The 16570-nt window shown below is 54.0% G+C and overlaps 1 protein-coding gene across 8 annotated transcripts in view; it reads left to right on the forward strand.

Moving 5' to 3' along the window:
- Positions 1-16570, forward strand: part of GDPD5 (glycerophosphodiester phosphodiesterase domain containing 5) — an 88293-nt gene that overhangs the window by 20321 nt on the left and 51402 nt on the right. For 5 of the 8 annotated variants that reach the window (XM_043580216.1, XM_043580218.1, XM_043580211.1 and 2 more), the window contains exon 2: positions 13797-13880. The gene's annotated coding sequence lies outside the window, so the exon portion shown is untranslated. Of the gene's footprint in view, positions 1-11415; positions 11564-13359; positions 13490-13796; positions 13881-16570 lie in introns of those variants that run through there. The other 3 variants (XM_043580212.1, XM_043580217.1, XM_043580213.1) reach the window with 3 other exon arrangements.

The raw sequence follows: 16570 nt of genomic DNA on the forward strand, positions 1-16570 counted from the left end.
TGTTCACTTTGTTCACATTGTTGCACAACAGATCTCCAGAACTTTTCAACTAGCAAGACTGAAATACCCAGGAAACTGCCATTCTCCCTTCTGCCCCCGCCCCCCAGCCCCCAGCCCCCAGCCCCTGGCAACCTGCATCCCACAAGGAATTTGACTACTCTAAATACCTCATATACGTGAGATCACACTGTGTTTGTCTCTTTGCAACTGGCTTATTTCACCCGGCGTAATGTCCTCATGGTTTGTCCATGTTGTAGCATGTGACAAGGTTTCCTTCCCTTTTTAGCGGCTGAATAATATTACAGGGTGCATGCATGCTGCACGTTTATCCATTTGTTTGCCACTGGACATGTGGGTTGCGTCACCTCTTGCTACTGTGAAGAGTGGAGGTTTGGGAGGTGAGCGGGCCTGGTTTGGACCCTGGCTTCTAGCATCACTTGAGCTGTGGGTCTGAGTCCTTCGCCCCTTACTGCTGTGCCTGCGGGGGGAGGGGCTGCAGGGATTAGAAATTGTGCGTGTAGAAATGCCTGGCAAGACAGTGAAGCGGGGGTGGGGGGATTCATTCTCATCATGCACTTTCCATCTTGGGACAGATACCTTTTGGGGTTTAGGGGATCCACATGCCAAGCCCACCTTAACCCCCTTCTACGAGGCCAGCTCAGCATCTGGTGAATCTTACAGCAGTGGAGCGGGAGAGCACCTGGGCCCACAGAGGGGCAGAGACTTGCCCAAGTCTGCACAATCAGACAGTGGCCATGGCAGGATTAAACTAAGGTCTCCAGCCTTCCGGCCCAGGGACTTTCCTGCTGTGGTCTCCAGGATCCATAGGCCTGGTCCTCAGGTGGGACTGGCTCTCCAGGGGCCTGTGTGTAATCCTGTGGCATGCAGGGCTTGGGGAGGCAGGGAGCAAGGAGATGAGCATCTCAGGCTCCTCTGTACAGGGCCAGAGGCAGGTAGCATCAGCTGGGCTCCTCTGATGGCCACCTTCTCCCAGGGCTGTGGACAGCAGCACTGCCCCAGCGATGAGGGGCTCATGTCGGACTCCTTTGCATGGTTCAGGCTTGTCTGAGGTCCTGCCTTGCACCTGGGAGCTCACACTGTGCTTTCACTCACCTGTTCATTTGCTTATTCCTTCCCTAGTCATCTATTCAGCAAACACTCCCCAAGGCCTGCTGTGGGCCTGGAGACCAAGCCGACCTCGAAGGCAGTTAGTGTGGTGTAGCAGTAAATAGTGTGGATTCTGGGGCTAAACTGCCTGTGTTCCAATCCTGACTCTGCCAATTGCCTGACTCTGCTCTGTGATCTTGGCCAAATTGCTTAACCTGTCTGCCTCTGATTCTTTTTCCCTAAAGTGGGGATAACGATGTTCCAGTGACTGTTATTACAAATCGCCTTGCAATTCAGTGACTTTATATAAGAACAACCATTTTATTATCTCAGTTTGTATAGCTTGGCAATCTAAAATGGGCTCAGCTGAGGGGCGCCCGGCTGGCTCAGTCGGTTAAGCGTCCGACTTCAGCTCAGGTCATGATCTCACGGTTTGTGAGTTCGAGCCCCACGTTGGGCTCTGTGCTGACAGCTCAGAGCCTGGAGCCTGCTTCGGATTCTGTATCTCCCTCTCTCTCTGCCCCTCCCCCACTCACACTCTGTCTCTCTCTCTCTTAAAAATAACGTTAAAAAAATTTTTTTAATGGGCTCAGCCGAGTGGTTCTGGCTCAGTGTTTCTGACATGGTTATAAGCCAGATGATGGCTACAGCAATGAGGAGCTGGGGCAGCTGGAGGTTGGCTGGGCCTCTCTTGATCTTTATGTAGTTTCCGGTCTTCGTTTCCATCTGTGAGCTCCTCTGGGAGCCTCAGAGCAGTCAGGTTGTCTACATGGTGGCCCAACACTCCAGCAGGGGTACCCCAGTGAACTCCACAGAAGCTGCATCACATTCGATGAACTGGCCTTGGGAGTCTCGTAGGGTCACTTCTGTCATTACTCCCAAGCACCCCCCAGATTCAAGTGGGGGTAGCCTAAACCCTACCTCTCCCTAGGAACATTGTAGGAGGCGCATGTGGGGTGAAAGCTACTGCTGCAGTTGTCTTTGAAAATACAGTCTGCCACAGTTGTGAAAGTTAGGTAAGTCAAAACACGGGAGCTGTCTAGAACGGTGACTAGGCATTGTATATAAGCGATAGCTATATGTAGTCAAGGGTGACCGTATGCAATTTACTCATGATGTGCTGATTTTAAGACCTGATTCCCAATGCGGAAGCCAATTCGATGAACTGTAGCATTTTTCATTTGGGTATTGAGGGATCTATAGGAATTCAACAAGCAGGGGCAAGTGGGAGGGCCCTCTGTGCAAAGGGAACGAGCTGTGTAAAGGTGTGGAGCGTAAAGTTCCTGAGGCCTGGACTTAGCTCCTGGTGGCAGGGGCTCCCCCTGAGGAGGGGTGGGGGAGGGGGGCTGGGAAAGTGAATGGAGGCCAGGCTGAGAAAAGTTTTGCGGATGGGATTTGATCCTGTGGCTCCCAGGGAGTTCTTGGCTGTTTCTCAGGCAGAGATATGAAGGGCTGGAGTACCCTAGTGAGGAAGCCACTTCTGAGGTGTGACCAGCAGAACTGGGGGAGGTACTGGACTTAGGGGGTATAGGGAGAGGGCAGGAATGATGGGACTCGTGCCCGCGTGTTTGCCCAGGGCGTTTGCATCAGTTTTGCATGTGATGAGCATACCCACACTCACTTGCCTTTTCTCCCCTTCTAGAATATTGGACACTTTGCAATTTTTCTCTGCCGCAAGGGGAGATGGAAGGGTGGGAGGGCGCCTGCCTTGGCAGAGGGGTCTGGAAGAGCCTAGCAGACAACCCTAGGGAAGCTGGCAGGGCCAGAGAACTCTCAATGGCCTCCTCCTCATGCCTCAGCCCCATCTGCGGGGGATGCCCCCCCTGCCCCCGCCACCCTCATGGTCTCCCCTTCCAACACCCCTGCCTAGTGTGCAGCTTCACAGGGTCCAAATAGAACAGATCCCAGGGGTTGTAGTGTCCACCCCGCTCACATTACAGATTGGGAAACTGACGCCCAGTGACTTGCTCCACATGCCACAGCAAGTTAGCAAAGGATCCAGCCTCAAGCTGGCCACATGGCTGCAGCAGGTGCAGTGGCACTGAGGGCTGCCTCTGATTCAGTTTGACAGGAACAGGTGCTCTTCGGGTGCAGGGCTCCTCCCTATGAGATCCTCCACCCTCCACCCCCGAAGCCTCCCCCCAGCCACTCTCTAAGGCCAGTGCTCCCTCCTGAGGGAGGTCGTGGATTTGGAGGTCAGGAACCTGATTTCAAGGAAAGAGAAGAAGGGGCTCTTTAGCAGCTATGTGGTCTTGGGAAAGTCACCTTGTCTCTCACCCATGAAAGGAGCAGGAGCGCACCAACCCCAGCAGGGCTGTCCTGAGGATTAGATGGGCCCTCCGGTGCTGAGCGATAATCTCTGGTGCTGGTGCTGCATCTGGGAAAGGGATCCGCCAAGGATTACTCGGGAGAGGGATTTGAGCTGCTATGTGGAGGCAAGGCTGGACTAGCGCTGGGAAAAGGGACTTGGTCTTGACCCTAAAAGCTCTGAGCTTGTGACGGGGCCGGTCCAGCCCTTCCCTTACACGTGAGAAGGGGCCCAAGGGAACGATTGGGGTGGGATCCAGGCAGGATCCCCTTCGGGGGCAACCTCCCCACCTAGCACTGAGAGGGAGGGCTTCCCAGAGGAAGAGTTTATGGAAACTGAGAGGGAAGGAAGGGTCGAAACAGCAGAGCAAGTACGGTTGCTGTCTCCTCCCGCCCCAGCCCCAGCCCCTGCCCTGCATGCAGCTGTGAGAGACAACCCTGAGCTCCAGCCAAGCTGACCTTGACTCCTGGCACCCATGGTGTCCGTGAGGGAAGCAGAAGCCCAAGACCACACTGCTTCCAGAGTGCTACAGCTATGGACCTGTCTACACCTGCGTGTGCCTCCATGAGCCTGTGTGTATTCACGTGTCCATGTGTATTGCCTGGGTCTGCCTGTGAATATGTGCTCTAAGTTTGTGTATGTCTGCCTCTGTGTGTTTGTGCATGTGCTAGCACATGTATGAGAGGGGGCCCTTGGTTTCCTGCAGGCCCCATGGGGTCTCTCCTTATAAATGGCAGACAGGTTAGAATGTGTCCACAAGGGGCCAAGTGCTCATGTGTTTTAAGCCCCGAGGAAGGGTGGAGCAGAGACAGCCCTTGCTCTGGCAGGTGTGTGGGCTGAGGGGAGGTCCAGATCTCACCAGTGGGGCAAATTCAGCAGAAAGACGAGTTCCTCAGATTTGGAAAGCCCCTCCCAGGGGCTCCTGTGTGCAGAACTTGGACCCAGAATCAAATCAGGCACCACCTCTACTCTTGGAGCCAGCCAGGGGCATCAGTGTGCAGCTGAACACGAGCATGGCTGCTGAACCGGGCTGTGCAGGGCCCATGGAAACAGGAAAAGGCATGCCCAAGTCTACCAGGAGAGTCAAGGAAGTCTTCCTGCGGAAGGAGTCTGAGCCAAGACTGCAGGGCTATTTGGTGGGAGGGGAGGGGAGGTGGAGAACAGATGCCAGGTGGGCCTGGGGGCTTGAGGAAGATGGGTGGGAAGGGTGATTCTCATCTGCCGGGCCTGGAAGACTGGAGAATGGAGGTGCCTTGAGATAAGGCACAGGGGTGGAGCAGGTTTGGGGGAATGTGATGAGTCATCATTGGGCCACTGGGGGTGTGAGGTTCCTGTTGGGGTGTCCAGGCCGGGATGACCAGGGGTCCCTGGATACTCCAGACTTGAGCGTGGTCCAGGCAGAGACAGCGGTGCTAGGTGATCTTGCACAAGGAGAGTGTGAAGGGCAAGGGAGGACAAAGGGCGTAGGAGAAAGTGCAGCACGAGGCTCCGGGCAGAGAGGGGGACCTGGAGGCAATGAGGGAAACCAGAGCAAGTGGTGTCCTGGACGCCAGGGTCCAGAAGGTTTCCGGAAGGAGGGTGAGGCCCACAGTGTCAGGGAGGAATGAGAGCTGCACGGTGAGCTCACTCATGTGGAGGTCATGGTTGAACTTGGCGGAAGCACAGGGCTGTGGGTTTAGCAGCAGGTGGGAGGGAGGCAGTGGAGACGTGAGTGTAGACAACTCTTTCAGAGATTTGGATGAGACGGAAGGAAATAAGGGGTGTGCTAGCTGGGCTGGGGTGGAGGGGGACAGACCGAGTGAGACTCAGGGCCTATTCTTTGCCGCCTGCAAGGAGCCAGCCCAGAGGAGGTGCCGAGGGAGGAGGAGCAGGGTGAGGCTGCTGTGGACACCTGTACCGGTTCTCTGCTGGGGCCCGGGGGAGGGCGCCTAGAGGGGGCGGATTTTCCTGGAGGGGTGGGGTGCAGAGCAGGGGAGGAGGAGGTGGCATGGTGGCGGCCCTCAGTCCTGCCCTGAGCTCTGCCAGGCTCCAGGGTATCTGGCCACCCTGGGGGTGGGAGGACCTTACATGCAGAGACTTTTGACGTCCTAGGAGGCAGAAGCCCCACAAACTCAGAGCATCTTCCTGAAGCAGGTTGCAAGTCAGTGGTTGAAGCTCAGGGCTGGGCGGAGTTGGCCTCCGGTGGTTTTGGGTCTGCAGGGCTCTAGGGGTGGCTTCATAGCTGCTTCAAACAAGAAAAGCCTGGGAAGGTCAGGGCACGGATCCTCAGGCTTCCAAGGAGGCCACGCCCAGCTCCCTCGGGTTAGGGGGTGGCTGTCTGCCGAACTGGAGCAGGTGTTCACAGCCGTCTCGCCCTGCTCCCCTTCTGGGCTGGCTCCTTCCCTGAACAGGCCCGAGTCTCACCCAGTCTGTCCCCCTTCCCCCCTTTCCAGCTAGCACTCCCTTTCTTCCCAATTACTGGGAAGTTCTTCCTCTGGGTCTAGCCGAAGTCTCTCCTGCTGTGCGTTCCCTTCTGGTGAACTTGTTCAACCCTGCTCTGCGGAGCCAAGCTGATCAGCCGGCCGCTTTGAGTGGCGGCCAGTGTTTTTACAACTTGTTTTCATGAAGTTGGTTTGAAGTCTCCCTGCATTCCCAGAATGTCAGACCCGCCCTGATTCACAAGGATTGACCAAAACAGGATCTGAGCCAACGAGAAGAATCTGAGGACTTAGTCATCCCCCTTGGATCATCTGCAGATTCTCCTGCTTTCCTTCTAATAAAAAAAAAGACAAAAGTAAAAAAAGTAAGTTAGCTCAGATGGCCAGGAGGGTAGAGTGTGGGAGGGATGTACATAGGCTCAGATGATGCCGGCCCAGGCTTTCCTCAGGGGGCCCACCTCAAGTCAAGTTCGTTCTGCTGCTTGCCACATGGGGGAGCTTGAACAACTCCGAGTTTCAGCCTCAGTTTCCTTGTCTCTGAAATGGGAAAATTAATGGCACTGACCTCATAGCTGTCTGAGGTGGGGCGATCTCGAAGCAGACCCTGAGACAAGGGTTCACGTGAGAGTGATTTATTAGGAAGTTTTCCAGAAAAGAAGCTGCTAAAGTAATAGGGAAAGTAGAACCAGAAAGAGGAGGAGAAGCAAGCTCTGGGGACATGAGGCCAGAGCTGACCGAGGGCAAGGATGCCAGAGAACTTAGACCTTTACCCAGGTGGTCACCGGTAAAGGGGGGCCCTGGGGACCGGCCATGACCGCAGGCAAAGGGATTCCAACAGCCTCAGGGCAGTCCACCCACACACCTCCACAGATGTTGGCTGCTGGGAGGGACCACCAAGAGGCAGAACCTTCCTTGTGCTTCCACTGTTCCCCCAGGCCCAGGTGCTGGCTCACGCTCTCTCAGCTTCCAGAAGCAGAAACTCACAGAGCTCCTCAGCTGGCAGACGTGGCCCCAGCCCCCAAGGTTCTCCCCGATGACTCGGCTTCATGCAGCCTTTCCACCTTCGCCAGGTTGCCTTGCTGTAGTCCCTTCTGGAGAAGTCTGCCTCTGTGCCACTTATATCTCCAGCCCTGCCTGCACAGCCTAGGGGGCGTCTGTGAAGAGCAGGACATGGCAGAGGGCCCAGGGGCAGTGGTTAGATCAGGGCCATGGAAGCATTGAGCACCACAGAGGAAATCAAGGCCCTTGGGGCCCATCCCCACCTGAATTGAATTTGACTTTTCTTCTCGGCCCACGGCACCCCACCCTACCATGTCTATGGGCAAAGCCCAGGCGTTCAAGGATTGCTTCTGGAACTCATGCTGGTCAGCATGTCCCAGAAACAAACAAGCAGGAGTTAGGCTCTCAGGACTCTGACGATGACGACTTTAACTGGTGGTGTCCTCCTGGGGTAGCCCAGATGGAATCTGCCCCAACCCTTCTCCCACCCCTGTGATGTCACTCACAATCTGGCCTCCCCACTAAGGCCTTTGGGAGTCCAGCGCTGTAGAGCATGACAGGCCTGGGTCCTAGTTCAGACTCTTGTGCCTGCTCTGTGACCTTGGCCAAGTCAGCTCCCCTCTCTGAGCCTCAGTGCCCCATGTTTCTCACCAAAGTGTTGTATCCACCCACCTCAGGTCTGGTGATTTCAACATGGTGTTAATCCCTGTTTGATACCCAGAGAGGCAAAGTGACTTGCCCAAGATCACACAGCAAAAGGGTGGAGGTGACAGGGCCAGGAATTGCTCCCTGCCCCCTGGCTGGTTAGGGAAGCACCTTACCATTTATCAGCTCTGCTCTGGCTCCCAGCCCTGTCTGATTTGGAACCTGCACTAAGTTCTTAATGAACAGGATGGCCTGAGGTAGGGACCCCAGTGGTCAGTGCGTGCTGTTTATCACTAGTTCCTCTGACAACCATTTATGGACGTGCTGTGGAAAGGGTTCGTTCTGTGCTCAGATGGACGGGGTCCTGCTTTTCCCAGGCTTAATGTCTAGCACACGTATCCCAAGGCCTGGGCTCCTCCCTGCCTACCCTTCCTTCCAAGGAGCGGGCAGGGAGCGGCTGGCTGGGGTGGTGGATGCAGAGGAAACAAGCTTGTTCGGTCGTGGCTATTCGTTGCTGCCTCCAGTGGATCCAGTGCTGGACTAGGTTGGGGTGAGGCTAGGAGAAAGCGCCGATCCACCAACAAGGCCCCCCTGCACCCCACCCCCAGCTCATGCCTCCTTTGTTTGGAGGGCACTCGGTGCCTTTCTCTATACCATTAGACAGTGGGCTCCCCCACCAGGGCTTGGAGCCTTTTCTGGCACACAGAAGAGCTCAGGGACTGTGTGCTGGTGACTGGATTTATGGTTGTGTAGACTGGCTTGGGAGTCCGAGTACGAATCCTGGCTCTGCCATTCACATAGCTGTGCCCTCGAACAAGGGACCCAGAGCCCTTGAGCTGTTCTGCCGTCTGCAGAGTGCAGGGGCAATGGGAGGCTGAGGGAGACAAATGAGAGAGTGGACAGACTCTCTGCCCCTTTCAAGGCTACGGCCGGCCCTCCGCATGTGGTCGACGGTGCTGCGGTAGATGGACCGGCATGCGCCAGGCCAGTGGGAAACACGAGACGGATGGCGTTAGGTCCTATCACATCGGTTCTCCCTGTCCGCTGGGTTCCCCCAATCCTCCCACGGGGAATCTGGGCTGGTGGCTATAACCCATTTGAGGAACGAAGACCTGAGCCTAGAGAGGAGGCTGACCTGCCGGCAGTGGCCAAGCCAGGCTCAGAGCCCAGGTCTCCTGGCTCAGTCTCCTACTCTCCCCTACCCTGTCCCCCTCCGGAACCTGGCTCCTGCTCTCTGGAAGCACTCTGTGAAAGATGCTAGGAAGGGTGGTGGGCCGGGAACGTGGAGGTTTCTCAGGAGCATGCATTCTGGTGGCTTTAGTCCAAGGGGATCAGTGTGACCAGTAGGCGCGGAGTAAGTGGGCCGAAGGCGGGCATGGGTAGAGGTGGACTGAGAAGGGGTGCAAAGGAGAAAACCAGTTGTGGGGACCAGAGGTCACTGGGTCCATCCGCTCAGCCTGATGGCCAGGGGGCTGCCAGACACTTCTAGGCCCCCTGGGCCAGGTCCCTTCCCAGATGGTGCTGGAAGGTAAGGGACTTTAAGGAGCAGCAGGTCTGAGGGAGATGCTAGTCAAGTCACGGTCACTGTCCTTGAAGGAACCCCAGTTGGCTCTAGAAATAAGGTCCACATCTAAGCATGAGGACCTTTCATGGGTACAGCGCTTTCTAAAAGGCAGACTCCAGGGAAGACAGGGCTGGCTGGCAGCCCGGCAGATGCTCAGGTGAAGTGACCAGGGCAGGTGGCCTGGGCCCCACAGAAGTGAGAGCTGGTGGGCGGGGAGTAGACAGGCAGGCCCAGGGCAGAGTTTGCTGGGCCTGGGCGGGGGGGGGGGGGGGGGGGGGGGGGGGGGGGGAATGCAAATGGAGGCCCATATACTTTGTCAGATATTTGAAGGTGATACCACAACTCAGAAACTGCTCAATGAAATAATTTGATTTTCTCTTCTTGACAGATATATCTTCATAATACAAATTGAAATATACACATAAAGGTTTTATACAACTGAGAGTGACTGAATAGCAAAGGAGACTGAATGTAGTTATTAGTACACATCCGGGGGCTTTGTTGGTGTTGTTTGGATGCATTGCTACTTATTTTGTAGAATATATTGTCTTCATTTTTACAAGATCACTGTAGTTGTATTGTTGTAATCAAGATTTTCACATCATTTAAAAATTGGATATTGGGGCGCCTGGGTGGCGCAGTCGGTTAAGCGTCCGACTTCAGCCAGGTCATGATCTCGCGGTCCGTGAGTTTGAGCCCCGCGTTGGGCTCGGGCTGATGGCTCGGAGCCTGGAGCCTGTTTCCGATTCTGTGTCTCCCTCTCTCTCTGCCCCTCCCCCGTTCATGCTCTGTCTCTCTCTGTCCCAAAAATAAATAAACGTTGAAAAAAAAAATTTTTTTTTAAAAATTGGATATTGACGGTAATCAGCTGAAGGATCGAAAATAAAATGCGATTATATTTCAAGTGTATAGAATATATTTCCATCAAAAACGTAAATTTTTTTTAACGTTTATTTATTTTGGGGACAGAGAGAGCATGAATGGGGGAGGGGCAGAGAGAGAGGGAGACACAGAATCGGAAACAGGCTCCAGGCTCTGAGCCATCAGCCCAGAGCCTGACGCGGGGCTCGAACTCACGGACTGCGAGATCGTGACCTGAGCTGAAATCGGACGCCTAACCGACTGCGCCACCCAGGCGCCCCCAAAAACGTAAATTAAAGTAAATGTAAAGAAAGGAGAACTTACATCCTCAAAACTTGTTTTCATTCCTTGAAATTATCTATGGATATTAAAACTATATACATTGTGAGGCGCCTGGGTGGCTCAGTCGGTTGGGCGACTGACTTCGGCTCGGGTCGTGATCTCACCGTTCGTGGGTTCAAGCCCCGTGTTGGGCTCTCTGCTGACAGCTCAGAGCCTGGAGCCTGCTTCCGATTCTGTGTCTCCCTCTCTCTGCACCTCCCCTGCTCATGCTCTGTCTCTCTCTGACTCTCAAAAAATAAATAGATGTTAATAAAAAAAAATTTTTTTTAAACTATATACGTTGTAATCAACGAATATCAGATTTTAAAGTAAAATTATTTAGAGATGAAATATCCACATTTTTGAACATTTGTAACTGTGAACCTATTCACGGTCCCAGGTGTCCATGTGGTTGCCAGTGTGAAGGATTAGCATCACACTTCATGTTACATTAATTTGAGTAATATGAATTCTTAGATGCTGAAAGATGTTCTTCAGCTGCCTTGTGTATTTATTGTGGATACCGCACTAATTCATGAGTACTTTTAGAACCACAGATTGGAACAGGGAGAAAAGCCAAATAAAAAGAAAATGTTGCTCAGCATTACTGGGAAAGACACTTTGTTATGCAAGAAGCTATGGCTAGTCGCTGTCTGAAAGGATTTGACAAGTTTAATTTGCCTCTGGAATGTTTCCTGCTACTTAGTCCCCTCCTCCACCACACTCCTAGTGTCCCCCTCCCTCATCCGCAACAACGCAACCCACAGACCTTTATCTGGACAGAATCATCTTTTGTTCTTCACGCCAAGAAATGGAGAAGGGTTTCAGCGGAACCTGAGTGGTGTTAGGGGAGCGGATGAGGCTCCCGGGTCCCATGGATGTCCTGTGGTGGGGGCTCCTGTATGTTCTCTACTACGTCCGTTTGTGAGCATGTGTCTGTGATGTGTGGGGCTCAGGGCAGTGGCCTTTCTGCCCTGCGCCTAAGGGTGATTCAGGGGATGGGATGAGATCTCATCAGTGAGATCTCTATCGTACAGTTTAACGAGAGATAAATGATGGAACTTGTGCCATGGCTGGTGTCTAAACCTCTGTGTCTGCGTTCACTCATTCATTTCACTCGTGTGTGCGTTTACTCATTTATTTAAAACCTGTATTCACTTCCTCCAACCCTTCATTTCATTGTGGAATGCCAGGCCATAGGCAGTCTTGTGATGCAGCCCCAGATCCTACAGACGAGGGAATCAAGGCTCAGAGAAGTGCACTGGTGTACCTAAGGTCACACAGCAGGAAAGCCCCTGGCAGGTTTCACAGTAGAGGATGGACGCCACGTTTGAGTTTCAGGTAAAATCTGAATAGGTATTACTGTATCCCAATCGGCTTTTGGGGCTCTGCCACCCAGCCACCTGCCTCGGGGCCCTTTTCAGCTTGAAGAGCCACTTCCTGTTTGGGGCCAAACACTTCCTTCAAGTGACTCACAGGCTCCCACTGGTCTCGTGCTGGGAAGCCAGCGTGGGGGTGGAGATAGGCCCAGGCCACGTCACCTTCTGCCTGCGACCCCAGCTGGGTGACCCTGAGACCAAGCAGTGCCACAGATTAGAGGTAGGAGATGGAAAAGGAAGGAGGATGTCAGACGGTTCTCACCCGGCCTGGTGGGCAGGACTCTGAGGGAGCAGGGGGACCTGAACCCCGGCCACGGTGGGCAAGGGGGCAGCCTCCACATCCCGCCCTTCCCACATCTGGCTTCCAGGGTAGCCACTGCCTATGTAGCCGCTGAAGCAGAGACGGGGGCGGGGCCCTCAGGGAGAATTTGCGACACTTTCTCTTCAGTGCAGAAGGACAGTTAAGTGGAAAGAACATGAGGCCGGGAGTCATGAACTTGAATTTCTGACACCAACTTTCTCATGAACTTGTCAGCTCCCTATCCTTCTCTGGGCCTCAATATCCATGCCTGGGGGAGGGCTCGCTGGCTGTGACCTTTTGTGGTAACTTGGTATCTCAGGATTTATGCGAAGAGATTTGGGGTTGAATTCTGGCTCTGCTACCTTGCTGGCGGCGCCCACGTCTCAGAGCCTTCATTTTAAATTTCGAAATAATAATCACTTTCAAGCATTTTACGTAATTTAATCCCCACATCAACCCTGTGAGTCAGGTTTACTATTATTGTTGTCATTGTAACTATTTTATAATACGGAGATTGAGGCACAGAGAGGTTAAGTAACTTGCCCGAGGTTACACAGTAAGAACCAAGATTCTGATGTGGACAGTTTGACCCCAGTGCCCATGCTGTTAACCACTATGTGCTTGCTACTCAAACTGTGGTCCTTGGACCTGAGCCCCAGCATCACCTGGGAGCTGGTCAGAAATGAAGGATCTCAGGCCCCCTTGTAGACCTACTGTGTGGGACTGTTTTAACAGGGTCTCCAGGTGATTTGTTTGCACACTGAAGTTTGAGAATGTTTCTATTGAGAGTGTTTATATTCCACCCATCACTTAGGGTCATAATGAATGGGAGGCGAAGGAGAGAAGTATGTTTTGCAAACTGTAAAGTGCAGTGCGTTTAGAGCATGGTGAGAAACCTGGGGACTGCAGGTAGAGGGAGGCAGGGTTAGGGTGCCCCGGGGGTCTCTCAGTAGCCGGATGTCCTCTCTAAGCTGTCTCTGAGTCCAGTTCTGTCCCCCTCCGGTCTGAGGCCGAGCTTGGCTGTGTGTTTCTTGCTGGGGTGTGGCTCCAGGGCCTGATCGGGTTGGAGAGTTCTCATGTTGGCATGGGCTTGAGCCACCCCTGTCCTGGGGCTGCAGGGCACCAAGAGGCCCGGGTCCCAGCCCTGGCTCTGTCTACAACTCTCTGGGAAGGCCAGGCCAGCTCCCGGCCCTGCCAGCCTCGCTCTGCCCTGGTGGGCAACGGGGCAGCATCCCTTGCAAGCCCGCAGTGCTGCCCCAGAGCTGTGTCCCTTCTCCGTTTCTCTCCAAGGCCTGTCGGAACCAAACTCTCCTCCCAGTTCCCCGGGCAGGAGGGCTGCCCTGCCGGCTGTAGGAGCTGGTGGTAGGGGAGCCAGTACATGAGTCAGAAGTTAGCCACATAATTGCGGTGCCCTAGATCCCGCCTCCAGCCCACCGCCCTCCCCCATCGGCTGCATTAGAAGAGCAGCTGGTTTGGCGGCTACCTCCAGAGGAGCAGGTCTCTGGGCAGCACGAAAGGGCCTCTGCTCCCCCAGGAGCCACACGCAGCCCCAATTTCTCCCCAGAGTGGCTGGAACTTGGATTGCATGTACGTGGGTTCTGGAGCAGGCAAGAGTGGTTCAGGGTACTGGTTGTCCTGTGTTTGGGGTTGGGGCTGGTCTGTGGGCAGCATGTGTGGAGGTAGGATTGCTTGTGGGGTGTCTGGTGGCCCATAGCTGGACCACCCGCCGGCTTAGCAGCTTCCCTGGGCAGGGACAAGGCGTGACCCATCCCTGGGCCCCACACCCAGCATGGGGTGGGCACGGCATGGGGACTGGCTAAGGGTCAGGTGGGAGAGGAGAAGGTAGGGTGGACCGATGAGTGATCTGACTGGGTTTGTCCCCTTGTCCCCTCAGCTGTCCCAAGGAAGTGACAACACCACCTCCGTGGACAGGACATCCTCAAGAGCCCTGCTCACAGCCGCTGCTACCTTCTTCCAGGTAAAGAAAAGAGAAAGGAAGGGTGGGGGGTGGGGGGAGAAAGGAGGCAGGGACAAGCCACAGAGAGCAGTGCTCTGGCTTCTGAAACAGTATCTACCTCTCCTAGGGAGACAGCACTTTGCAATTTACAAAAACCAAAGAACAAAAAAAAACAATCACGGGGGACAGGGATTGTTGTCCCATTTGATGGGTGAGTAAAGAACTGGAGTAGAGTATTCTTAGACAGCTTATTCCAGTGTACTGGATACTTGTCTAAGCACCTGACATGTATTAGCTCATTTAATCCCCTCAACAGCCCATGAGGTGGGTGCTATTATCCCCGCTTTATGGATAAGGAGACTGAGGTATAGTGGTATCCTACCAATTAGTAGGTGGTAGAACTGGGTTTCAAACCCAGGCAGACTGACTCGCATTGCGCATTCTCAATCCCTGTGATTTACTGCCTCTAGAACCATGTATTAAACGAAGTTTCCTTGACATCCAATTTGGGGCTTTAAAGAGCTCCCATTCCCAGAGGAGAGCTGTATTTTCAAAGATAATCCTGGCGAAGGTGATGCTTCAGCCAAAGGAATGAAGAGCAAATGGTGGAATTAGAGGTCTTGAATCACGGAATTGGCATGAACCTTCAAGGGGTGCCAGGCCAGCAAATTCCTGTGACTTTCTTCCTCAGCATTCTAGTAAATCCAGTTTCCTTTGGTTACCGGATGGAGACCAAGAAATCTGAGAGGAGGGAAGGAAAGGTTAGGCCCAGGTTCTCAGACGTGCCTAGAAGTAGAGGGGCTTCTGTTTTTCACAGGACACCACAGTGAAGAGAGATGAAGGGACAGTGAGGAAATCAGTATTCTGTGCTAATTCTGAGGTCACCTTATACTAGACCCGGAACAGATATGTGCAAACAGCTATCAAGGGGTTAAGCAAAAGTTGTGGGAGAAAATGCTTAATGGAGACTTTTTTTGTAGTAACTTTTTTTTTTCTGTAAATTGGGAAAGGCTAATTATTATTCAGGAGCAGAACTGGGATCGGGCTCGGAAGTGGCCCTGCAGTCGCATGGTTTAAGAGGCTGTGATCTCCTTTCCTTCCACTGCACGTGTAAGCAGCTTTTCTGACTCACAAATAAACAGGTGCCTGCTTGGTGCCAGGCCCAGTGCAGAGGCACAGGTCCCCTGCAAAGTGACTCCTCTAGCAGGGATGGGGCCTGGGGTATCTCGTGTCCCCGTCGCCTGGTGCAGGGTCTTCAGAAAAACTTGGCCAAACGGATTAAAAATCTCTGCCTGGGGAAGCTCTCAGTCTGGTGGGCAAGGCAGCTACGGAAGCAGATAATTACCGGGCACAGAGGCCTGTGATCATGTCTCGAGAGCTCTGCCAGATGACGGGAACACAAAGAGAGGAGGCAGTGGGCTTCTGGGGCGGGGGGGGGATCAGACCAGGCTTTGCACAGGGTCCATTTGTTAAGGTGGATAGGATTTGAATTGGGGTGGTGGGGAGAGCTTTCCTGGCAGAGGGCCCAGCATGAGCAAAGGCGTGGAGGTGGGGAGGCCGGATAATGTGGTGTGCTTGGAGCAGAATGGTGTGAGGAGGGGCAGGGGGAGGTAAGGCTGGACAGGTAGGTGTAAGGGGAGGGAAGCAAGAGAAAGATTCCTTAAATGGTAGGCCTTGCTTTTCTTCCCATCCCCAAGGGCCTGCTTGGGAAGCCTGTTTGTATGATAACTCTGCTATTTTACATAAATAAATAAAATAAATCATTGCTCTCTGTTCCCTCCGGGGGTAAAAACCGGGCAGGGGCAGGGACGGGTTTGCTCAGTGCAAGTCTCTGCCAGACTCAGCTTTCTCCTTTTCCTCCTTTTCGGGTGGCTCCTCCTTCCCGGGGACCCAGGGAGAGGCATCGGAAAAAGCCAGCCCGGTCCCGGTGACTGAATCACTGGGCTCCTGGGAGGCTGGGGTGTCAACCGAGGTGAGAGAATAGTGAAAGCCAACCCCACCAGGCCCCCAGGCTGACCCTTGAGGCCCTGCCAGAAACCCTGAGAATATTTGCTCACTCTGCCTGCTCCAGGGAGAACCTGTCAGTGCCAGTGGGGGAGGGGGGTGATAGGGGTCCCGGCAGCTTAAAGACGGAAGCACTCAGCCCTCCAGGGAGGGAGGGGGCTGGGGGGGGGGGCGGGATGCAAGCCTACACAGGCCACTCCGCTGGGGAACCACCCCTAGGAACTAACTGTACAGGGGATTTCTGCATGGGAAGGGAGGCCGGATGGAATGACTGCAGATCTTCCCTGGTGCCGTGACATTGAGGCCTTGGATAGCCTGAAATCCAAGGATAGTTCTTAGATCCCTGTTGGATTGCGCCAGGACTCCTTGACCATAGGAGTCTTGAGTGAGGTGATTCTGAGACCCCGGTTTAGAGAGTCTGTAACGAGAGATTTTGAGTTTTGAGATGCTAAGCTCTGTATCCCAGGCAAGGCAAGGTCACACTCTTGGTGACTACTCAGCCCACGCTCATACCCCTGACTGGGGAAAGAGAGGTCCTTCCTAGGCCAAGAGAAGCCAGGTCCCCTGGGCAGGGTCCATTCCTGGCTCCTGTCCAGCCTGTAGCCCCAGACATACCTCAGACATGCAGGTCTGTCCCCCTAGGGCCTCAACGGCAGGCGCAGCTCAGGAGACCTATCCTGACCTCTGCTAGCCTCCCCTCCTCACCC

This window comes from Prionailurus bengalensis, chromosome D1, assembly GCF_016509475.1.
Source record: "Prionailurus bengalensis isolate Pbe53 chromosome D1, Fcat_Pben_1.1_paternal_pri, whole genome shotgun sequence".
Taxonomy (NCBI): Eukaryota; Metazoa; Chordata; class Mammalia; order Carnivora; family Felidae; genus Prionailurus; species Prionailurus bengalensis.